We start from the raw sequence: 26,929 nt of genomic DNA on the forward strand, positions 1-26,929 counted from the left end.
TGAACACCGAAGTGTCCTAGAGGGCTCAACCAAGAACTAAAGCAAGATACTACTTCAGAAAGTATATGCTATATACAAACAATCAAATACTTGAGAGAGATGGTTTAATGAAGCGAACTTACTTCAATTTGAGGAAGAAACGACTCCGATTGCTTCAAACGCTTCGAACGAGGCTCGACTTCGAAAAAGGATCAACTTCGAACTTTGGACGAAAAAGGACTTGGACTTTGACTTTGAACCAAACCAGGTTCAAGTCAAGTCAACTGGGTTCAGACTTAGGTCAAGTAGGTTCAGACCTAGGTCAGGTGGGTTAGGACCAGGTCAGGCAGGCTCAGACCAGGTCAAGCAGGCTCAGGCTAAGTCAGGCAGGCTCAGACCAGGTCAGGTGGGCTCAGGTGGGCTAGGCTAGGTAGGGGAGGTTTGGAAAAGGAGGAGAGAGAGAGGGGTTGGCGATTTTCTAAAGGAGGGGGGGTCCTCTATTTATAGGTTCTGAAACTTGGGCCCCAAGTTTCAGAATCCCCTCTTTACCCCTTGGCTTTTCAGAAAATCCCTTCCATGGAAGGTGCTGGAAGGAGCTGGAAGGCTCTGGAAGGTGCTGGAAGGTGCTGGAATATTCTAGAATCTTTTAAAATATTTTCTGAGAAATATTTCTGTGGGTCCCACCCATATTTCTGTGGGTCCCGCAAGAATTTCGGGTTTTCGGTGATTTTTTTCCGAAAAATTCTGAGTACGCCATTATCTTCGTATTGATGCCACTAAGAAAGTTGGCTCGCAGGAATCCTTTGATTTTGTTCAGATAGGAAGTTATGGCTTCCAGAGTGTTTGAGCATATATTCGCGATTCGACGAATATCCTAAGTGTAACTGGCTCGCAGGAATTGATTCGTTTCGCATTCTGAGAAAAATGCCATTTTTACCGGTAAATGCCTCATGAATTTTATTCAGATATTTTCTGAAAAATTGCGGGTCTTACACTCCAGCTTTGAAAAATTTTCTTTGGAAAATGATCGAAAATTCATAGGAAAACTCTTTGGAGAAGGAAAATCAAAACTCAGGAAACTGAAATTCTGAGAATCTTAGCCTTGAAGTATTTGAAAATCGATTTGATTCTTGAGAATGATGAGAAACTCCTTTTTGAAAGTGAATCCTAAGAAAAGAACATTTTCCAGAGAAAATCGTGGAAAACTTGGCTTGGGAAAATCCAACTTTGGAAATTTTCAGTCTCTTGAGGAATCAGTTTCCTTAGAATGAAATTTTCTTGAGAAAAAGTTTGAGAAATGCAGGTGATTTCATGATGCAAATGATTTGAATGGATAAATGCACTTTGAGAAAGATGTCCAGAAAAATTTTCTGAGGAATTTATTGGAAAAATGTGTATTAAGACAAAGTAAACTATTCACATATTCCAACTGTGGCCGTGAACATGTTTAGAATTTAATTGATTTAATTCACAATATTTTGCAAAATTTGGAAATATAATGGGATTTTGAAGATAGCCTAATAGTGTAGGCTCAATGTGGCTAATGAGAAGATAGTAGATCTCGGATTCGTTCGTATTCTGACTAGGGCCATAAATACGGACTCCTCCAAGTTTACTAACTCCTTAATAGCGGGTGCACGTGCCATTCGTGTTCATCCATAGTGGCTTTCCAAATAAAATATATGATTCATAGAATCAGGATATTGCAGAAGGAAACTATATGATATGCACTCTAGTCTAAGAAATAAAGTAAATATTATTCCAAATTTACACTTAACTATTACATTGTTGACATGAAGTAATATAAAAAAAATAGGTGACCCAAAAGAATCAGCATCTTCCAGATTTTCCTGCAAAAGTGGGTTAGTGCAAGAAATGGAAATACAAAATGTATGAAGCAAATAAAATCACATTTAAACTAAAACATATATGATTAGACTTATGCCAATACCTAAAGTTCATAACCATGGTAAACGAAGGGTGCCTAAAAATATGCTTAAGTATATTACTAAATGAGGAATGGAATATGGAAATGCAAATGACTGATAGTATGTTCAATGAAACGACCATGGTGACTTGTGATGGAACATGCATAATGAGGTAAATACCCTGGTTATATGCAAATATGCCATGCAACGGCAGTGTAGATATCAAGATGTACATCAAAGGTATAAAGGTGAGATGTTATTATACAAATATACTAGGCTGATGATATACGAATGGTTAGTATGCAACAGATGTTTGTGAAAATTCTGTGAAAGTGCTATGGAGAAATGCAAGGGAAGTGACATGTTATGGAATACAAGGTTTTATAATGTACAGGCTCAATGAAAGGTAAGTATATGCAGGAAATTACAGATGGTATTTAATAATGAATTTGTTGACTATGGTGGAATACACATGTGGCTGGTGGGAGCAATAAATATGTCTAGGCTATGGGTGAAGATGCCGCAGGCGAAAATGTGTAAAATATATTTATAAGCAGGTTAAATGAGACATATGCAAAAGGGTAATCCATCCTATCGTACAAAAAATTGATATTACAAAATGTGAACAAGGTAAATGCAACTAATGACATGGAATATTGAAACACATACATAGATGATAACAATCTATCAAAACTACATGCGGTTTTTGAGGGGTCAATATAACAAGTGATAATATGAATCAGTAAGAATAAATATGAGGCAAACGTTGAATGTACTGGAAATATACAAATTAGAGGTAAGTAACTTGAAACTTTATAGTTATTCCAAAACAGAACCTACAGATGATATTCTATTGAGTAGCCCAGCTCCAGAGGAATTACATTGTATGAAATATGCAAAAGGGGCAGCCAATTATATGCGCAATGAGGATGATAATACAATTTTGCAGAAATAGTTATGTTGCTAATACTGGGTATGCCAAAACAGTGATATAAATAATTATATTAACAGGCTGAATGGCAAGAAGGAAATGGATATGAAGTTGCACGAACACGCTAAGGTAACCCAATGCAGTAAAAAAAAATTATGATACCAGCGATACTATACATAAATAGAAAATCAAATGAAGCTTTATTTACTGCGTTTTGCAGAGATTGTAGCATCGATGAAATCCATATTTCTTATAAAAATAACCTTCAGACACATGGATGAAATCAATGATTGGCCATATGGAATGACATAAACACGGAGATCGTTCCATGGTGCTTATGATGTTGAATCTTAAAGAAATGAAGAAATGTAACTAAATGATGGAAACAGGAAGAACAAAACAAAGGAAATCGTAAGCAGATTATGATGCAGAGATGGGACTAATTCTAATATATGGGAAATTCAGCAAAACGAAAAAGGATAAATCCTGCCCTATCAAGTAAATCCAACAAAACATTAATTACAAGAACTAAGGATGCGCATGATGATGAAGAATAGAATAAGGCAACTCATTTGCAGTTAACACAGAAGGGAATGCGAACACAATATGCAAATCGTCAAAGTATGCTAAATGACATTGAGCAAGATGTACCCTGCAGAGAGTCATATTTTTTTTTTTTGCAAAATACACATCGGTGCTGCCATATGCAGACCGATATTGTATATAGTGCATCCATGAACAGAAGATCGACAATCTGGAAAAAATGAAAGAGGGATGATCCTTGCCTTGGCTCAGCTGAGGCTGAGAAGAATGTTTCCTTTAATGGTGGATCATGCTTCCAGAGGGAAAAGAGATCCATGCCCTCTCTGGTTGCTATTTGAATATGTCGATGGAGGAAGATAGAAGGAGCCTACCGTAAGGGGAGAAGGAGTCAGATCCTCGGATTGTCTGAGAGGGTTTTTGCAAAGAAAATCTTCAAAACGCTAGAGGGAACAGGGGAGTTCGAGAGATAGGAGAAGCTGGCCTTCCCAATCAGGATCCCCTTTTGCTCTCAACGTGGTTCCCTTTTAAAGATTTTCAAGAGGTTTTTCCGAAAAAACAGAGATCTTTGAGGCTTTGTAACTGGTTTTTGAAATCATTTGAAATTTGAAAAACTGAAATTTGAAAACTTTTTTGAAAGTTTGCCGTCTTCAGAGGGGAACGACTTCTTTATCTGAAGAAAATTTGAGTTCATTTTTATCTAAAACTTAGGTAAAGTGAGGGTTTCACGATGGTGCCATTTGGGGGCTGAAAAAGTAAAAACAAAAAAAAAGGGTAAAACGGGTATTTTAAGGTGGCGTTATTTTAGCCAAAATAAAAAAAATTGAAATAAGGTTTTATTTTGATTTTCTTTGCAAAGGAGTTCTGGTGTGGCGCCACCTATGCGTGGGTTCACTGGTTTATTTTGTAAAATAAATAAAACTAAAAATTGAAGGGAGGATTTTATAAATTGGTGCCACCTCTGGGTGGGGCCCGCTTGAAAATAAGAGAAATGCCTGGGAATTTGAGTGTGACGCCAATTCAAAGCGGGTCCCACGTCAGGTCGTTATTTGAAAAAGCAAAATCAAAATAAATAAATTGTTTTGAAATTTTTTATAATAATAGGCTAGTTAGAAAATACAAAGTAAAATTTGACTTAATTACAAAAATTTTAGAAGGAAAATGGTCCCTCATGGCAAAAAAATAAAAAAATGTTGAGATTTGGTAAAGAAATTCAAAGTCTTTTTGCAAAAAGTTTTGAAATAAAATCTTTTAAATTTAAAGTTGCGTCCCCTTCTTTCCAACTGACGAAATTATTAAAATCAATATCAAAATACCCAGATTGTTTTCTTGAGAAGACTTTTGTAATTCAGAGTCATGGGGGTTAAGATGAGAGAAACTGACAATTTTAAAAAAAAAACCAGGGATTTGAAATCAATTTTGAAAGAGTTAAAATTCAAATCTGGATTGATAATTTTGAAAATCAGGAATTCTGGATCTCGAGATGACATGTCGTGCCATGAAGTGATATGTAATGCTCATGCGATGATATATGCAAAGACATTTCTCATAAAATGCAATTCTAAACTGGGAATCAGAGATTCCAGTCTCCTGTCAAGAGTAAGACTTTGAAAGTTTGCAGTTTGAAGATATTTCTGAGCCTAAATAGAGAAATTTTGAGAATTGAGAATGAATTTTTGCAAGGCCTCATCTCAGAAAATGACTATTTTGCCCTCCTGATGATCTCAGAAGATAGATCATGATGACTGGTGGAAGTGTCGGGGGGGGGGGGGGGGGTTGAGTGAAAATTTGGGGTGTTTACACTATCACTACAACTATCCTCTATAGTATAATATAAATCAAGGGATTCATCTGTCTTATACATCTCTGGATGTGCATCCACTAAATCTTGGGCTATATCAACCTAGAAGCACTCAATATCTCCCACTAGACCCATCGCGACATTGAAAATGTTTAGCCTGACCTTTCGATTGCCAAATGATAAGTCCATAGCTTCGGTTCTGTAGTTGATGCAGGCATTGGCAGTTACCAAAAATGGTCTGCCTAGAATGATCAGAGTTTGGTACTGGCTATCAACTCCTTCTATGTCAAGGATGATGAAATCGACCAGAAAGTAGAAATTCTTCACTTTCACTAGCATGTCTTCCAAGATACCTCTCGGCACCTTGACTGAACGATCTGCTAGCTATAGTGTAATAGGGGTTAGTCTCATTTCTCCTAGCCCAAATGAGTCATAAAAATATCCAGACAGAATGTTCACGCTTTCTCCAAGATCGAGCATAGCACATTCTATCCTGATGTTTCCTATGATACATGATATGATCGGGGCTCTAAGGTCCTTGAGCTTTGGTGACGTCTGGTGATGAAGCACTGAACTCACATGCTCAGTGAGATGGACCTTGGTAGGAACTCTTTCTCTAGATTTTCTCTTCTGGGTATAGAGTTTCTTGAGGAATTTGGCGTACGTCGGCACCTGCTGAATGGCATCAAGCAAAGGCAGGTTGATTTGTACATCCTTGAAAATCTCAAGCATGTCCTGGATCTTCGTGTCTTGCTTTCCTTTGCCTATGGGAGACTCTAAGACTTTGGGATATGGTGGTTTGGGAATGTACATCAGGGGGGTCCTTATCTTTGTGAGAAGGCTCACCACTATCCTGAACCTCTAAAGGGGATGATGACTAGGCCGTCGAAGATGGTCTGATTGGCTCTGGCTCATCAGTCATCGCTTTATACTCAACGTGATACTCACGTCCACTCCTAAAGGGCCATAACTGCTTTAGCCTGTTGTTGTGCATCGATCATGTACAAGCCACCTGACATAGGCTCCTTGCCCTTAGGGTTCATGACAGCCTGACTCGACAAGCTACCCTCAGGACTCCTATTTAGCGCTTCGGCTAAGTGTCTCATTTGTGACTCTAATTTCGCAATGGAATGCGTATGGGAACTCAAAATCTGACTACACTTATCAAAGACATTCTGATTAGAGGTTTTCACCTCTTGGAATGCTTGAAGAAGTCTCTCCTCGAAAGATGTCTATAAAGCAGACTCCTGTGAAGGTTGGGAGGAGTAAGGAGTGGTCTGAGGAAAGCTCAACCTCTGAAAGGTTTGTGTGAATGGGGGCGGCCGAGCGGGCTGTGAGGGAGAGATCTGAGTGAAAGTCTGGGGGGTCTTCCACGAGAAGTTAGGATGGTTATGCCACCCCGGGTTGTATGTAGAAGAATATGGGTTATTCGGGGGCCTGACATAACCCTGAGCTGCCTGAACTTGCTCTTGCACAAATTTAGGATATTGAGCTGCCGAAGGGCACTCAATAACGGCATGTGCTGAACTGGCACACAAAACACACATCGGATGAGGTTGGGATGGGCCAGAGAGAAGTTGGTCCAACTTTTGAGAAAGCATGTCTACTTTGCTTTGCAGCTCAGCAGTCGAGCCGATCTCTAGAACACCACCCTGCTTTGATCCGCTGGGTGTGACTCTCTCAGAGCGAGAGGTAGAGGCATGGTGCAATGACTTCTCGGCAAGAGTATCAAATAAATGCCAAGCCTCATCCTCGCTCTTCAACATAAATGTCCCTCCATATGAAGCGTCGATCATCTGACGATTCCTATCAGACAATCCATCGTAGAAACTCTGCACCAATTGCCATCTCGGAACCTGGTGGTGGGGACATTTCCTAAGGAGCTCCTTCATCTTTTTCCATGTCTCATGAAATTGCTCACCATTCAATTCAGAAAAATTGGTGATGGCTCGTCTGAACTAATTTGTTCTGCCTATGGGAAAATACTTTTTTAGGAACTCCTGCTGCAATTGATCCCATGACCCTGTAACAATTGTATTTAAGGATTTAAGCCAATACTTGGCTTTATCCTTCAGTGAAAATGGAAATAGGGTCAGTTTCAAAGTATCATCCTCAAAATTTTGGATTTTCACAGTTAAACAAATTTTGAGGAACTCATCTAAGTGCCAATAGGGATCCTCATGACTAAGGTCGTAAAATGAGGGTAGTATCTATATCACACTGGCCTTAATCTCATAGTGCGGCGCCCCTATAGCTAGTATTCTAATACATGACGTCTGGGTGTACTCCGTAGGTAGGAAGTACTCCCTAAGAGAGCGCGTAGGTGCTTCGAGTTCTAGATCTCCTATTTTGGTTCGGCTCCGAAAAGAATGTAAAATTCTCTCTAGATCCTCAACGAAAGGATGCAGCGGGACACCCAAAGTCCTTTGCCCTTGCATACACTGGCACTAAGTCCAGATGTGTTTACCCTAACCTAATCTATCTAACTAACTATGTAAGTAGATAAACAAAGCGCAATAAGCATAACAAAAACAAGAATTAACTAAGTACAATTATACTAATCTAAGCATGCTAAACATAATTCAAATAAAAACAAATCTAAATCTATGCATGCTAAATCATAAAACTCAATACATGAATAGGAAATCACACTATGTTCTCTAGAACTCACCTGTCTAATCGCTCCAGAAGCATGCAATATTGTAAATTCTAAATAATCAATATGTGAATCCTATATGTACTTACTATGTTAATCCTATATTTACTTACTAATCCTACTAACTAGAACAAATAAAACACAATTAACTAACTAAGTATCAATAAACCAAAATATTAGAAATAAAAGAGTATAATCGTCATTCCTCAGCAACGGTGCCAAAAACTTGGTCGGACTTTTGTAATCGATATTTTAAAACATATTTTTCATTAAAGTATTTTGAAAAATTGTCAACCAAGTAATAATAACTGACTTTCCACTTTCGTGGTGATTACGGATCGATCCACAGGGAACATGATACACTCAATTAAATCTACAATTTGCACTTTATTGATATTAACTTGTTGAATTATAAGCAATCATACAATGAAATCAAATTGAACAAGTATGAAAAGAAAAACTACAAAGTGACTCAAGCCCTAGGTTGTAAGGGCATTTTCATCATTTCCATAATAGAGCATGCTATTAGTTGGACAAATTGCACTAACCTGCAGCTGTATATCACCTACAAAACAGAAAATCAATGTTAGTAACGATGATAAAAATAATTAAGAAAGTTAAGTCTATGCTAATGCTAAAGTTAACCAATAAACCAAATTATGCTTAAAATAATGAAAATAACAAGACTTAATTAAACTAAACTAAACTAAACTAAACTAACCTAATGCTAAAAATAACTTTGTACTTAGACTCATACTCTACTACTAAACTTAGAAACAAAACTATAACATTTACGTAAAATAAAAAATGACAGTTATGTCCCCGCATAACACTAAACCCTAATTCCTGACATACTTTCACAAACTGAACAGTAGACAGCCGAAACAGAGTTCGATCAAAGTGATTTTTATTTTGTTGGATTTCTGACTCGATCAGGAATCCAAAAAAACTTTCGGATTGCAAATATCACTCCATAAGCTCCGGATGTATGCGTCACAAATTCAGTAAAATTTTAGCAACATGACTGTCATGAAACACAAATTCGCAAGGAATAGAAACTAATTATTATCTATGCTAAAAATCTAACTATGCTAACTAAGACACACATACATGATAGTCTACTACTGAGTATGCTACCAACATACTGAAATCAGTAAAATAAATTATTACTTGTCCTCGTAAAAACCGACAACATCGACTAGGGAAGAGATTTTAGCCAGTTTTGGCGTGTGAGGCTAGAATGGGTGCGACGAAGCAAAAACACAAACGAAAATTATTCTAACCTAACTACGCTGTATATCGGACTAGATGCTAACTAAATGACCACTCAAACAGACTATAAAACCGTAAACTACAGTAAATATACTTACTAGAATAAACGCCTAATACCGACTAGAAGAACTCTAGTCGGTTTTTGGCCTTTGGGTTAATCAAACACTAAAAACAATAACAACGTCAGGAATTCAACTAATCTAAGTTATCTACACTAGACAGCACAGTATAGACTAACTAGTTACCACCTAAAAATGCACTGAAAAACATAATATTAACAATGAATACACCTACTTGACAAACGCCCAAATCGGGAAGAACCCTACCCGATTTTTGGCATTTGGGCGATAATGCATCTATGAATGAAAAACTAAGAAAAATGCAGCAAGATACAGCAATGTAAACTAATTTTTAATGCTTAGAATTATGCTAGTCTACGTCAATCAAACAAAAGGAGGACCTAAAGCAAACCGACCACAACCGGCTAGAAGAACTCTAGCCGGTCTTGGCGCAAGAGGGAAATTAGCTATACTAATATTCAAAATAGCAAAAACAGCAAAGACACAACCTACACTTGATCTAAGGGTGCTGGTCTGAGCACAAACTTAAGCTAAGGCTGCCACCAAACCAAAAAACACGCACACAACGAAAAACAAAACAACACACATGTCGGTTTTAGCTAAAAGAGGGGAAAAGAAACAAACCGTGTGTGGGGCTGTCCGACGAGTGGAGGGGTCGATGGGGAGCAATTTAAGCCAAGGAAAATGCATCAAGAAGTCTTCAATGACGCTGCATGGATGTGTCAATATGGTGCAACTTGTTGTTGTAGCATGGTTGAAGTGCATCGAATGATGGAGTGGGAACCGAGTCGAGCTCGGGTGGAGAAGAGGACTAGGGAGGTAAAACCAGTCGATCTTGGTGGAATAGACGGCACCCCAGCCAAGAATGGAGCCTTCCACCTCTGCTATATCTGCAAAAGACAACAAATATTGATCAGCAATCAGCAAGGAGGAAAAGAAATGGAAGAAGAAGAAGAGGAAATGGGAAAGGTAGGGGGGCGACAAGAGAGAGAATGATGGAAAACTAAGGAAAACCAAGGAGAAGAAAAAGATGGAATGGGGTGGCTGAAGAGGGAGGCTTGGAAGATTGAGACTCAGCTCAAATGGGTGCAAATACCTAGGCAAAAATGATTGCCTAGGGTTTTGTGCTACCATTTATAGTAAAAATCTCACTTTTTGGAATTTCTAAAAAGGAGATTAAAAAGAAACATATTGCTAGGAGCCATTTTCAGATTGCCTAGGGTTTTTGCAATTATTTTTTGAAGTGGGTTTGGATCCTATTTGGGTTAGATTGTGGTGTTTATGCATTGATCCAAGGCCAAAAATGGTCATTTGGATCGGATCTTGACCTGATTTGCCTCGAGGTCCAAATCTATGCTCTAAAAATGCAATAACCTACTCAATTTAACTCTGATTTGAGCAAAATTCGAACTGTAGCTTATTCATACTCAAATGCATCTAAGTGTGGGTTCTAAACCTATAAATGATGCCTAAATGTATGAATAATGTGTTAGATTGATGCGTAATTCATGCATCATCGTATTTCATCTAAATTCTATAAGGTACAATAATTCTTTTATCAAAGATTTTCCATAAATTCTTTAAAAAATATTTTCTCAATTTGCATTCATTCATTCATCTAGGTTAGATTACATCATGAAAAGTTTTCATAGAGCCACACGCCCATCTCTTGTGACGTTTTCCAGTTTCATCTAAAACAAAATCAATTTTCTCTAAGTCTTTTCTCCAAAAGATCTCATTTTTCTTCAGAAATCAATTTTCCTTTCTTCAAAAAGACTTCTTGAATGTGATTCATGATTTCCAATCATCCTTTTTCCAAGTATTTTCTAATATTTAAAGCATACATCAGGTTTTCAATCTGCATATTTTAAAATTTCATAGCACATGCCTGATTCTTTGTGCATTTAAGAATAGAACAACGATTTAGACAGCTGAGTAAAGCAAAGCACATGATTGATCATTGGTTCGATTACCCCTGGTTATGGCACCAGGAACGGTTGAACCTTGTACCGACAGGCGAGTCTCATTCTTTGGAATTATCCTGCACTTTAAAATGGAGGCGAGTTATTTTCAAAATCTTTTTCAAAAGATCAGTTTGACTTGCAAAAGTAAAATTTTACAATGATAACAGGTTTGGCGACCGAGATGGGACCTATCTTCTCCTAATCAATCTAATGCTTAACTCTATTTAACTTATCAAAATCATGTTCTACAATATCAGCTCTATTTCATATGAACCTAGGAGCATAGAATCAAACCCATCTGACATGGATTGCATGTAGATTTAGGCATGGTTTGGTAGGACCGATTGAGGAGGCATTATTCATGCTCACTTAGACTTAGGTCAAATACAATCCTCCTCAATCTAAGATCTGATTGAAAACAATGCTCATTTGTCATAATTTTTCAAAATTCTATTTCTTTAGGACATTAGAGCCTTTTGTTTTCTTGCGTGTTGATCATATTTCAAAAATAACCCCACCTACTTTTACCTGGCCACCACGTTGCTGGACTTTCTTCCAGAACCATAGTTTGAGACAAAGCCTCACAACTGGGCCACCTATTTGGGTTGATCCCCCCTGCCACGTACTGAGGGCCATAGTCTAAAGCATATGAGCAGGCGCTCAAGGATGTTGGAAAACATGAGCTTAGAACCAGAGAAAATTCTTTTTATGCCACGTACATCGGGTTTCAGCTTGAGTATATCGGCATAGCATGATTGGACACAAATGATCTGAGCTTTAGAGTTAAGGTTAGGGTCCTACAACTATTTCAAAACTTGTGCATCTAGAGTCAGCTTCTTAGGGAATGCTGTATGAGCATACTTGATTATGCAAGATGTGATTGAATGTACTTTAATTATTTCTCTTTATTCCCTTTATTTTCTTATATTTTTCCATAATTTTTCCAAAAATACTGAACAATTTTCAAAATCTCTTATTTTCTATTTATTTTCTCATATTTTCTTTATTTCTATAAAGATTTTATCAAACCCTGAATGGTTTTTCAAAAAATTCTCTATTTTCTTCAAAACTCCAAGCGATTTTCCATCCTTCAGTTCCTCTGGATCTCGAGCTTCCAGCATTATCTTGATCCTGTCTGCTATTTTCCTCAAGAAAAATCATGTGCTTTTCTCATGGATTTTAATCCTGTTTTCAAAATATCTTCACCTTATTTTCCAGTGAATTCCATGATCATGGCAGTGAGAAATTATCTGCCCACCTTCCCTTTTGGTTTACCTTAGTTGTGTACTTCCTTGATCGAAGTAACAACCCAATTGTCACAATTCCAGCGACGACCCAATCCCTGGTAATGAGATATCCTTTCAGAATTGTCAACCTAATCTCATCAATTTTTTCTCTTCTCCTTTTTATTTAAATTGTTGCCCTCAAAATTTTTTCCCATCCTGATCATCCCCTTTGTTCTACAGAGAGTATCGACATTGTTGAATGGTTCAGACCAGATCAGGCAAGAAGACTGCACCATATCAGCATGTTAGTGATATTAGCAGTGAGCAAGAAAGGATGAGTTCTCCAAGTTTGGCCTGAGGATAGGGTCAGCAAGGTGGCGATGACATCAATCCTTCCATGTATACCTCATTCCAGAAAATGATGGCCAAGATGCAATCAGAGCAAGCTAAGGCTGGCTCAGAAAATATGCCATCCAGAAAGAAAACTAAGGGCAAAACCATCAGGAGACATATCAAAATCGCTCAAAAGAAGGTTCCGCAGGACATCGAGTCTGAAAAGGCAGATTCTGTGGAAGAAGCCTCGGAAGAAGAACAAGAGGCAGAGCTTGAGTCTACCAAATAGACCAATCAACATTCAGCAGTCAATGATCTGATCCAGCTCCAACTGAAGGAGATGACCCGCATGGTCAAAGATTTGCAAGCCCATGACAAGGGCAAAAAAGTCTTCACGAGTGAGGATGTTTATGACGATTTAAAAGGGGATGATAGTCTTGAGAATCTCTCCAGGAAATTTATCAAGTTTGATGGTTCTGGTGATCCTAAAGCGCACCTCGCCATGTTCTTCGCTGAATGCACCAAGTTCAAAAGGGACAACCGAGCTTTGTTCCTTTGTTTTCCATGCAGTTTGGAGGGAGCCGCTGCCAAGTGGTACTCAAAACATATCAATCCCATCGAGTTAAAGGAGTTTGACAATGTGGTCAATTTATTTATCACGCAGTTTTTATTTAATACTGAGGCACTGCCCACTCTGAATCACCTCTACAACCTGAAGCAGAAGGAAGACGAAAAGGCCAGAGACTTCATTCACAGGTAAAGATCCACCTGCAACAAAATGAGGAGTCCAATATCAGAAGAATATGCATTGTCAATTATTTTGAACAATTTTTCTCAACCTCTGAGAGGCCTCATTTCTACCTCCCCATCACAATCTTTCATTGAATTAACAGAATGAGCACAATGGCTCAAAATGAGGATGAAGAATGGTGTATATGAGAGCCTTATGCTCTCAAAGAACTGTCAAGACACCAAGAAAAAGGCACCTGTCACCATGAATACCGCTAGAAGTGACAAGGAAAGCAGAAAGAGCGACATCTTCAAGCAAAACGACGGGCCTCTCCAATCAAGCTCTCATCAGAAATCCAAAACTCAAGAAAAGTTGAAGCACGACAACTAGAGTTTAAACGTGACTTTACTCCCCTAGATCAACCGCGTGAAGAGATCCTTGAGTATATGCTGGCCAAGGAGATGATTAATCTCCCAAGAGTCGATGATCCGCCTGTCATTAGGAGAAGGTTTAAAGATCATTTCTGCAAGTTTCATCGAGCAATGAGGCATGATACCGAGTATTGCTTCGTTCTCAAGAATATTATTCAAGACTATATCGATAAAATCTCCTTATGGAAGGCAAAGAAGAGGACAAAGCAACCAGTTTATCAGCACCCTAAGAGCGACAAGGCCAATACTTTCTCATTCTTTTATTTTGCTTTTGTCATTTTGTAGGGACGACATGGCTCCATTTCTTTTATCAATAAAATCATCAATTTTTCTCATAACTTGGTGCCATCTTTCATATTTCTCCTTCTTGGAAAAATGTCTTCTTGCAAGAAGTGACCTCTTTCAGAGAGTCTCTTGAATCAATCAGGAAGCGCATTGTCAATCTTTCCCGTGTTATCTTCAGAGAACGTACTCTAAATGTCAATTATTTATCCTTTTATCCAATATCGTACATCCCAGTTACACAGGGGTATTTTTTTTTTGAAAACTTGTCTTCACTTCAAAATGCCCTGTATGCAGACAGGATCAAACAAAATCTTTTACCATCTATTTGCATTCACTTGCTTTTATTTGCATTCATTTGCATCAAATTCATTTTCCCATTCAGGATAAGGGATAAATCCAGAAACCCCAGCAGTTATCCAGGCCATCATGAGGGTGAAGATTAAAAATCTCCCATCACAATTACAAGCACTTTTCAAAACACTGGTCTTTTTCAAATTCGACCTTTAGGTTGAGTCTTTTATAAAAACCATTTTTATCGGTCATGCCAAAATCAACCTTCGGGTTAAGCTTTTTTCCAAATTCAGTTTTACTAGTTGAACTTCCCAAATCCAATTTTTACTGGTCGAACCACCTAAATCCAATTTTATTGGTCGAACCACCTAAATCTAGTTCTTACTGGTCGAACCACCTAAATCTAGTTCTTATTGGTCAAACTTTCTAAATCCAGTTTTCACTGGTCGAACTTCTTAAATCCAGTTCTTACTGATCGAACCTGTAACGCCCCAAATTTCAAACTTGCGAACCTTTTCAGAAAAACCGGCAAGAGACTAGAAATATCTCTTTTCTTCAAAGTTGTTTTATGAAATCAGCGGAAGATTTTTCTTTTGATAAATCATAAGGCAAGATGACAACTTTGGGCACGTTAGCTAAAAGAACCAAAACTCACAAGATTCGGATATCTCAAGGAAAATCCGATACAAACCCATAGCGTCCAGGACGCGAGCTAAGAGCAGGAAGAAGAAGTCTTGAAGCCATCTTGCAATCGCGCCATCGCCCGTAGAGTACGTAATCATCACCTGTACCTATAGAATGGGTTAGTTTTACGAAAAACTAGTAGGTGCACAAGAGAGACTAACAGGAAACTGAATTAAGTATATTTAATTCAGTAGGCTATGCAGTTTAAAGCAGATATGCAGTGCAAAGCAAGTAAGCAGTGCAAAGCAAGTAAGCAGTTCAAAACAAGTAAGCAGTGTAAAGCAAGTAAGCAGTTTAAAGCAAGTAAGCAGTGCAACTGACCAACACAGCATACGATCAATTTGATCGTAAGCTGTGAACTACTACGTAACAAGCTTGTCCTGAACGACCTTAATCTATCCTCATCTCTCAAAGTCTTACGCGGCTAACCGTCACCGATTATGACGCACTAAGGCGTCATACCTTCTCAGAAAAGCCCACCCTTTCGTAGAAGGTCCAAAACATGATCACTAACTCAAATCGCTAACGATCTAATTCTCACACCTGAGTCAAGCATGTAATCATGCTAAAACAGAAAGGCGAAACTATGAATTCATAGTTGGGTATCACAAACAATCTCAGAAGATCGTCACAGCTCACCATAACTTTCTGTGGTAAGCAAAAATACAAGATCCACATCGGATCGCTCGGTCCGGGATATATACGACCTGACAAGGAATTACCGCCATAGAGGGTATACTCGGTCTTGGACCATACACTTCCTCACAGGAGTTCACCGTCTTTGCGGCTACCCATTCGTGGACAATATACATCCTCACAAAGATTTTACCGCTCTAGCCGGGTCACCTGATCTTGATCATATATACCCCCCACAGCGAACCCTTTGGGAAGCGGGTCCCCAACAAATGCCATATCCAATGAAATTCATTGCGATACACGCATCAACACAAATGACCGCTCTTAGGGTCGCTAGCCACTAATAAGAACAACAAGATCAATGCCCGGATCACCTGGTCTGGGACATGTATAACCTCACAAGGAATTCCGCCCTAGATGGTATACCTGGTCTTGGACCATACACTTCCTCACAAGAGTTCACCGTCTTTGAGGCTACCCGTTCGTGGACAGTGTACATCGTCACAGAGAATCTACCACTCTAGCCGAGTACCTGGTCTTGATCATACACACCCTCGCAGATAATCCTTTGGAGATCAGATGCTCGACAAACACCCTACTCGGTGATACACGCATCTATACAATCGACTGCTCCGAACCGTTGACTGCTCTTAGTGTCAGTAGCCACAATATGGGCACAAGCATGTATATCAGCAATATGCATCATATCACTCCATGCAGAAGCATATAATCCTACGCATCGTATGATTGCCACAAGGAATATTGCAATCCTCAAATAGGCCCTCAAAGCATGTGTAAACGACACATGAGAACGCGCAGATATAGCAATTCAGTTGATTCTATGGGCGAAGGGTAACTAACTCTACCCGTCAGCCAAACAAAACAACTAAATAAGACAAGCACTCATAACAATGCTCATAAAACATATAATTACCATAAAATGGCTCAGTCCATCGACAAGTAATTAAATTAATTGTAAGGCATAAACCTTTACATCACAAGCCATTCATAAGCAATCATACGACAATAGTTATATCACAATATGTAAGCAGCTTACAAGACAAGCGGCCACATCAATCCTAGTTGCCACCAGTTCGTAGATTACGAGCTGTATGCAATCACATCAATCATAAGAGATGCAAGCCAACAACTGCTATGCTACAATAAGCACCAAACAGTTCAACCAAGGGATAAAGCAAGTCACATGCTAATATATAACAACTGGTATAATGCTCTTATTATAAGCATTTAACTAGTATGAGAAACTCCTATTTACTCCGCAAAGAACTGCGTAAGCAGTTTAACCAACTAGAGTAACGCCATGACAGGCGTAAACAGTTCAACGAGTATCATACTGAACTATCGAGCAAGCAAGCGAATTAGTAGTGCAAGCAAAGCAGTAGTGCAAGTGAAGCATTAGTGCAAGTGAAGCAGTAGTGCAAGCGAAGTAGTAGTGCAAGTGAATCAGTAATGCAAGTGAATCCGTAGTGTAAGCGAATCTCATGACCCATGACCAGTGTGAACAGACCTTATGTTTCGATAATTACGAACCTGCGAGTACGCGCAGGCAAAACGTAGAACCAACTGAAACTAGTTCGGGCGTCTATTATTCTATGTGTTTTCAATAACCCGAATAGCTAGTTGAGTTCCCTCCAAAGGGGCAGCTTTAGCCGAGAGAGGATTCCCCAAAGGAGGCTTTGCCACGGACGCATCCAACTTCTGCAGAAGTGTTGAGCTAACTAATGTAGCCACAATCTTCTAACTCCAATGACTGGGGAGGCCGAATCGTTGCTCGTAGGGTGGTTGTTAACAACCTGTCTATTGGAGTTTGTATCACTCTGTCCTCTCCCTTGACAGACAACCATAAGCGAATAGGTACGTTAGGGGTTTTTTAACTAACGACCCATTCTATGCTGTGGTATTTAAACCACTCGAGCATCTTTCCTATGAAGGTGAATGTGAGTCCATTTATGTGATTACAACATTTAGCATTTAGCGTTGTTCGAGGTTGCACGACTGTCTTATCCGATCATCGCAGTACTAGACGTGTCATGTACAACTACAAGTACTCTAGGATGAAAGGGGTAAATCTCCTCAATAGAAGCCTCAACAGGAGTGTTTCACAAAGATGTAAAGTTTATCAACTTTACTTTATCCTTTGAAACAGCAGTACATTGTGCCAACATTATGCATGTGATTTTCTGGAATCACATCCACTATCGGGGTATCGACATGCCTCGCATGACTCGACACCGGCCTCGATAGACGGGATACGGGTTTCTCAACAAGACACCCGCTAAGAAGTTCGCTCGAACCCTCAAATCGGGATCACCCGAGATATGCCAAAAAGGCGAGCAGAACCAGCCAGTCACATCCTTCTAAATGCTTCGATTTGGAGCAGTCTTTGATGCTTTTGCACAGCTCCCTGAAACCTCAAGTCGACTCTGCAGGGCTGCACACACGAAGAGTCAGGATCCTTGCGAGATATCCCTTTCTTTAGACGAGGACGTGCCACTTGCTCCCGACTGAACTCTTGTCGCAATAGGGAGAGGGGTAAATGCCCCTTGCATCCTCCACGAGAATGCCTTTAAAGCATACGCGAAGAGCAAGGACCTGCACCTCTGCAATAGCAAGGCAATACCAACACATATGCAAAAGCAAGAGCCTAGCGCAAAGCGCGACGGCAAAGTAAAGACTGTAAACAAAAGTGCAACACATATCCTTCGCGCGATGCGCGACGGCAAGGTAAAGGACAAGGATCGTGAAACCGCGTCCTTGAGTTAAATATGTACTCGTATAAATATATATATTTGTATATATATATATATATATATTTATTTAATGGTCCCTTTTTAGTTAATTGAACTTAATTCAATTGTCCAAGTCTTCTGTGTAATCTTCCCCTACCTTAAGGGGTGACGGACCTCGTATACCAGCTGTGTAGGTAAGCACAATCTCAAGCCATGAAGAGCGAGCAGAATCCACCGTTCAACCTATGATGCTAAAAAGGTTAGCATGCCAAAATACAAATGAGAAGTGGGTCTGGTAAGACCTGCAGCAGTACCAGACCCTGATACGAGGGTAGGCAGGGAGCTCAGCTCCCTGTAGAAGAGGGACAGAGGTAGCAAGGCCTCCTGCCTACAGGAGGCAGACGCAGGAACGCTGCATCCCACAGACAAGGGTGCCAGAGGCAGGGGCCTGAGCTCTGCTTGGCAGCAACAGCAGAGGCAGGGAGCAGGAGCTCCCTGTCTGCCAGCACAAAGAAAGGTAGGGGAGGGAACAGAGGCTCCCTGCCACACCTGCCACAACAAGGCAGTGGGGAAACACCCCCTCTCAGAACAGGAGACAGGGGTGCAGCCCCCTGTCGACAGCAAGAACAAGGCAAGGAGACAAAGCCCGTTGTCGGAGAACAAATGAGATGCAAGGGGCAAGCCCCTGCTCGAAAACAGGAAAGCAGGGGGGCTTCGCCCCCTGCCAGCAAAACGCAAAAGGCAGGGGGACAGAACCTCCTGCCGAGGAGCAACAGGCGAGCAGGGGGCGGGGGCTCCGCACCCTGCCCGGACAACAACATAAGGCAGGGGGTTAAGCCCCTTGCCGAAAAAACAAGAGCAATGATAGGGGGGGCCTCGCCCAGTGCCGGGAAACAAAATAAGGCAGAGGGCTTGTCCCCTACCGAACACAGAATGAGGTACGGAGGTAAAGCCCCCCCCCCCGACAGAGGACCCCAAGAGGAAGAGATGAAACCCCTGCCGAAAAACAACAGGGGGGCTGAGCCCCCCTGTCGACCCACTGCAAAGAGGCAGGGGGGTTTTACCCCCGGCCGACAGGAGGCGACACGGGGCTCAGCCCCCCTGTCGACCAATTTCAAAAAGGCAGGGGGTAACCCCCTGCCGACAAGAGGCGACAGGGGGCTCAGCCCCCCTGTCGACCTACCCTACACAAAGGAGGAGGAGAGGGGAGGGTTTACCTCCGAAGATCATAACAACGGGGTCGTCGAAGGGGTTCTCGGGAACAGAAGAACAATGGCGGCTGGAAGGATGTCGATGACTTCGATCGCCGGCAGCAGCAAATGTGGAGGGCCGGCAATGAGTTGTCGGCGTCGGCTCAAAGAGGAGAAAGGCCGACGGGAGCAAAAAAAGGGGATCGGGGCTCACCGGAGCTTAGAGGCCGCCGTCAGCGTCAGTCGTCGGCTGACGAAGATCGCCGTCGAGGTCTGCAGCAACCCAGACAAGGGTGGCGGCCGACGGCGAGTCGCCGACGTCCTGCGACACAGGAGACAATGAGGGGTTTTTGCGAAGAGGTGGCCGGCAACGAGTGGCGACGTCGGTGGCCGCAGGGAGGATCGCCAGTCGTCGGGGAGGCTTGCCGAACTGAGAAAATGGAAGAGACGAGAGGGCAAAAGGGGGAGTCGGTCGGGGAAGAGAGACCGAGAGACGATAGGGGGAAGGAGATTTCGAGAGACTCCCCCCTTCGTCGATGCGTGCTTTTAAAAGCACGCAGCCGACTAACTTACCCGGGTCGGATCCGGTTCGGATAAAAAAAAAAATATCCGATTTTTACATCCTACCCTCCTTAAAAGAATTTCGTCCGCGAAATTACCTTGGCCTACATTAGTAAAAATACAAGCCAGGGTAATTTTCCCCAATATTCGACCATTCGTTAGCCGAATCTTCATTCGAGTTCCTTACCATCCTTGAAGTAAACAAGGGATACCAAGGATCAAAAATCTCAGGACGCTAAAAAAAGAAGCTAAAAACATCCTTACTATTCATGTGTAACATGAGTAGTTCACAAAAACCCAGCAATGCTGGTACATAAGCAGAACACGTCAAGCTATTTAGCTTAACAACGCTAAAAACATCTATAAAATAAGAAAAATTGTATACTTACAGCGCGATGCGGATGCTCAATGGTCAAGAATCCTTACCTCCCTTAGCTCTGATACCAAGTTGTAACACCCCAAATTTTAAACTTGCGAACCTTTTCAGAAAAACGGGCAAGAGACTAGAAATATCTCTTTTCTTCAAAGTTGTTTCATGAAATCAGCGGAAGATTTTTCTTTTGATAAATCATAAGGCAAGATGACAACTTTGGGCACGTTAGCTAAAAGAACCAAAACTCACAAGATTCAGATATCCCAAGGAAAATCCGATATAAACCCATAGCGTCCAGGACGCGAGCTAAGAGCAGGAGGAAGAAGTCTTGAAGCCATCTTGCAATCGCACCATCGCCCGTAGAGTACCTAATCATCACCTGTACCTATAGAATGGGTTAGTTTTGCGAAAAACTAGTAGGTGCACAAGAGAGACTAACAGGAAACTGAATTAAGTATATTTAATTCAGTAGGCTATGCAGTTTAAAGCAGATATGCAGTGCAAAGCAAGTAAGCAATGCAAAGCAAGTAAGCAGTTCAAAACAAGTAAGCAGTGTAAAGCAAGTAAGCAGTTTAAAGCAAGTAAGCAGTACAACTGACCAACACAGCATACGATCAATTTGATCGTAAGCTGTGAACTACTACGTAACAAGCTTGTCCTGAACGACCTTAATCTATCCTCATCTCTCAAAGTCTTACGCGGCTAACCGTCACCGATTATGACGCACTAAGGCGTCATACCTTCTCAGAAAAGCCCACCCTTTCGTAGAAGGTCCAAAACATGATCACTAACTCAAATCGCTAACGATCTAATTCTCACACCTGAGTCAAGCATGTAATCATGCTAAAACAGAAAGGCAAAACTATGAATTCATAGTTGGGTATCACAAACAATCTCAGAAGATCGTCACAGCTCACCATAACTTTCTGTGGTAAGCAAAAATACAAGATCCACATCGGATCGCTCGGTCCGGGATATATACGACCTGACAAGGAATTACTGCCATAGAGGGTATACTCGGTCTTGGACCATACACTTCCTCATAGGAGTTCACCGTCTTTGCGGCTACCCATTCGTGGACAGTATACATCCTCACAAAGATTTTACCGCTCTAGCCGGGTCACCTGATCTTGATCATATATACCCCCCACAGCGAACCCTTTGGGAAGCGGGTCCCCAACAAATGCCATATCCAATGAAATTCATTGCGATACACGCATCAACACAAATGACCGCTCTTAGGGTCGCTAGCCACTAATATGAACAACAAGATCAACGCCCGGATCACCTGGTCTGGGACATGTATAACCTCATAAGGAATTCCTTCCTAGATGGTATACCTGGTCTTGGACCATACACTTCCTCACAGGAGTTCACCGTCTTTGCGGCTACCCGTTCGTGGACAGTGTACATCGTCACAGAGAATCTACCACTCTAGCCGAGTACCTGGTCTTGATCATACACGCCCTCGCAGATAATCCTTTGGAGATCAGATGCTCGACAAACACCCTACTCGGTGATACACGCATCTATACAATCGACTGGTCCGAACCGTTGACTGCTCTTAGTGTCAGTAGCCATTCACTACTTGAACTCCAGCACCGATTAGAGGTCTGAATTCGTTCCAGCCAATCCCAATCTTGAAGGAATGTAAAACTTTGTCACAATTCATTGCATTCTTAGATCAAAACTCTGCGTTTTCTGCAAAGTGGTGCAAGGAATTCGTTCTATCCAATCAGATTCATTGCATTGTTCTACATGTTCTGTTAATTGTTTTCAATTTTCTGTTCTTAACCTTTCAATTTTTTTTTGTGTATCCTGTTTTTCTATATTACATACTTTCAATGCTAAACCCTTTCATGTTCTGTTTTAGTTTTAATATGGATTTTCTGTTTTGTTTTAAAGCCATTTCTTGCTTTTTCACTTTCCAGTTTGTTTTTTTTTTTCTTCTTCTTTTTATTATTATATATTCTGTTTTGTTTGATATTCCAGATGCTTGTTTTTTTTTCATTCCTGTATGTTTCTTGTAATTTAGCTCTTAATGTTAATTACTCTACACATGATCGCCTATGGTCTCTATTTTGAATATCTAATGGGCTTCAAAGTTGCAGAAATCTGATTTGCATGTATTTGAATAGTCTTACTATATATCATTTTAGCATCCTTAGTTAATAGTTTTGATTGGTTACGTAAATTTGAGTTTTGTAGAAAATAAAATAATAGTAAACAGCATATAGTTTTAATTTCCTCAGTAACTGCTATTACAGATTTTACTGTAGTATAGCCTGTTGTTATTCTAGCATTTACTTGTTTTTAGAATCAACTTCATTGGCATTTATACTCTTTCTTCTTTACAACACCCTGCACTAATTCCTTGTGGTTGCCACTTGTTACAACATCACTCCATGGCATTAGCCATTCCAGCACTACACCACCCTCACCTATGCTGTACACCTCCAACACTTCAGCCATTAGCATGACTTTAGCTATAGCATCATCCCCTCTCAAAGTGATAAAAGCACCTTGTCCATATCATTCTTTTCTAGGAGTTAATTAAGTAAACATTGAAATTAACATAATCACGTTGTTCTATTAGCTTGAGGATTGTCTTATGGCGTTAGGCAACTATGATGATTATTACTATTTGGATGGTATTTATCCATTCCATTTTCTGCAGAAGTGCAGTCTTGATAAACAGCCATCTTCACGAACGGATATATCCATATCCGTTCATGATCTCTATGCCATCTTTTGCACGCGTCATTATTGATATATAGGGAATCTCCATACCCAATTTCGTTGAGAAATATGTTGTAATTTGTGAAATACGGCTATGTAAAATCGCCTACAGAAAATGTATATACCTGTATTTTCTGGTTTTACCCATTATATGGAATTTCCATTAAATTTGTATATTTTCTCATTATATGTATTTATATATATCTATGTATATGTATATCTATAGTATATCTACCTATATGTATACGTATATATGTATATGTATATGTCTATATATATATATACATGTATACATACTTATATACATATATATATATATATATCCCTTCAGGGGTACTTGTTATTACATATATTTTCATTTTCTCTTACTTTTGTAAATATATCTTCATTATCATATATCATCCTTCATAAGTTCGAGTATTTCTATATTTACCTATATATCTTTGTTGTATATAGTATATATGTTCATTTCCTTGTTTATTTTGTACTAACTCTCATTTTGTAGGGAAATCTAGAAGATGCAGATTCTTTGGCTCCATTTCAATTTTTTTATGTTATGAAATGTAATAATCCAATGTAAACCTTGGAATAAGATTTACTTTTACTGCTTAGATTAGGCCGCATCTCATATAGTTTGATTTCAGTAATATTCTGATTCTATGATGCATATATCTCAATTTTCCAAATTCACCGTGGATGAACACGGATGGCACGTGCACCAACTCTTAGAGAGTTGATGAACTCGGTGGAGTCCATATTTACGGCCCTAGTCGGAATATGGATGAGACCCAGATCCATCATCTTTCTACCAGTCACACTGAGCCTACACTCTTAGGCTATCTTGAAAATGCACCTCATATTTCCAATGTTTTTCAAAATATTGTGAATTAATTCAAATAAACCCTGAATATATTCATGGCCACAGTCAGAATATATGAAGGATTTACTTTGGCTTAATCCACATTTTTCCAATAAAATTTTCAGAAATCTTTTCAAAAGTGCATTCATTCATTCACATCATCTGCATCATTTGTTTTTCTCATGATTTTCTCAAAAGATTTTCACTTCATGGAATCGATTTTCTCAAGAGACTATGATGATATTCGGAGTTGGATTTCCCCAAATCAAATGTTTTCCTATGATTTTCCTTAAAAAGTTATTTCCTTAAGATTCTTTTCAAAGGAATTTCTCATTTTCTCAAAAATCCAAATTGATTTTCAGATATTTCAAAAAACCAGATTCTCAGGATTTCAATTTCCCAAGTTCTGAATTTCCTTCTCCAAAGAGTTTTCCTACAAATTTTCCATTATTTTCCTAAGAAAATTCTCAAAGTCCCAGTTTTCCTAAGAAGTTCTTTCCTTTCAAGTATTCATCTTTTCTCAAGAATTCCTTCAAATTTTCCCGAGATTCTCATTTCTTCATAGTTTTCCAAGTCTTTATAACTTTCTCAAACTTTTCCTGAGATTCTTATTTCCTCATGGATTTCCAAGTCTTTCTAAACTTTCTCAAAATTTTCCTGAGATTCCCATTTCTTCATGATTTTTCAAATCTGATAAACTTTCTCAAGATTTTCTCGAGATTCTCATTTTTTTCATGATTTTCCAAGTCCTTATAAAACTTTCTCAAGATTTTCTCGAGATTCTCTCTTCTTCAAGATTTTCCAACTCTGTATGAACTTTCTCGAGATTTCAAACCTTCTTCGTCTGAGTTTTCCTGAGAGATTGATTTCCATCTTTTCCTGAGAAATGCTTTTCAATTCCAAATACTTTCTAAGCATACATCAGAGTTTTCCAACTCATATTTTACCAAATCTCATAGCACATGCCTGAATTCTATGTGCATTTAGGATATAACACAATTTCGATAATTTCACTAAGTTAAGCACAATTTTGGTCCTTGGTTCGATTACCCCTGTTAAAGGCGGCAGGAACGGTCGAACCTCGTACCGACAGGTCGAGCCCCATCCCATGGATTTTCCCGCAATTTTCAAAACGGAGGCGAGTATTTCAAAACAATTTCCAAAATCCGGTCAAGTTTGAATCGTGAAAGCATTTCTCTCTCTCTTCCGCAAGGAAGGGAAGACGGGAAAACCTTGTTTTCCATTATTTTCCTCGCCTTCCTATATCGAGGTCTGACTCGATTCTCACTTGGAGAATCCATCTTAGTTGAAGGATGCATCTACGCGCTTCAATCCTGGTTCTTTCAGCATGTTCCAGCCCGAGCAAGCTCTTTCAGATATAATGGTCAAGAACTTCTTCCAGTGGCACAGTACCGGTCTATGATCAACAACATTCAAGAAGATGATGTAGTCTGGGACTATTTTGATCGGCAACTATCTCCTCCCAGATACACCTATGCTTATGGCAAGAGGTTCAAGTTACTGGGCCCATTCTTCTGCACTTACTACCAACCAGAGAGATGTGTCCGATAGTTCTCCCAGAGACAACAATACGTCGAAGCCAGATTGTTATCAGGAGTTATGGCAGAGTTTGATCTCACTTCTGCGCAATGGTCCGGGGCATATCATTCTGCCCGCTACGGCTGAGATTCCTTTGTCTCTCTTAAAATCTTCCCTGGTCCTAGAGTGTCTGCTGATTATCGTGAATGGTGGCAAATTGTTTGTCCTCCACCTCTTTGTCAAGATCAATAAAATCATGTTTTCTCATTTTAATAAAATTCTCTCTTTTTCTATTATGGCTTGATGACCTCGCCTAGGTAACAAGGCATATTTTCGTTGTTTATTTCTCATGCTAAGAATTGACAACACAATTGGCGTGATTCTCGCAACGACTCAGTCCCTAGTAATGGGACATCTTCTGTGAATTGTCTATCATGTTTTTCAATAAATATTTCTTTCAAAAGCCAATTCCTTCATAATCTAATCAGGTCTTTGCCCTGCAGAGAGCATCCGCAGCAAAATCTGAGAGTATCCATATCATTTGATGGTTGAGACAAGATCAGGCAAAAGAACAACGGTATCGCAGTACTCGTCAGCCTCAGAAGAAGAGATGGGCTCTCCCCGATCCGAGAAGAGTCAAGAGCAGCAACAAGAGGATGACGACATAGACCCTCAAATGTATGCCATGTTCCGAAAGATGATGAATAAAATGATGAGTGAACAGTCTGGGACTAGTGCAGAAAAAAATCAATTCAGAGAAAAGTTTCACGGGCACAAGAATAAGAAGGCTCCCAAAAAGCAGATTCAATCTGAAGAAATCTCAGATGAATCTGAATCAACTGAAGACACTGAGAAAGAATATGAGGTGCCTCCGACATTTCAGAAACGTGGCCGAGAACAAAGGAGGAGCCGCAAAGCAAAGAATCAAGTTACAGAGGAACCCCTGCAGTCGCAATTCAGGGAAATGGCTCGAGTTGTTAAGGATCTTCAAGCCCGTGACAAGGGCAAGAAAGTCTTTATCAGTGAGGACTTCTATGACGACCTCGAAGGGGATGACGATCTCGAAAACCTTCCCTGAAAATTCATCAAGTTCGATGGCTCTGGCGATCCGAAAGCCCATCTCGCCACTTTCTTCGCAGAGTGTTCGAGAT

Source organism: Nuphar pumila, chromosome 14, assembly GCF_984573655.1.
Source record: "Nuphar pumila chromosome 14, dmNupPumi1.hap1.1, whole genome shotgun sequence".
NCBI lineage: Eukaryota > Viridiplantae > Streptophyta > Magnoliopsida > Nymphaeales > Nymphaeaceae > Nuphar > Nuphar pumila.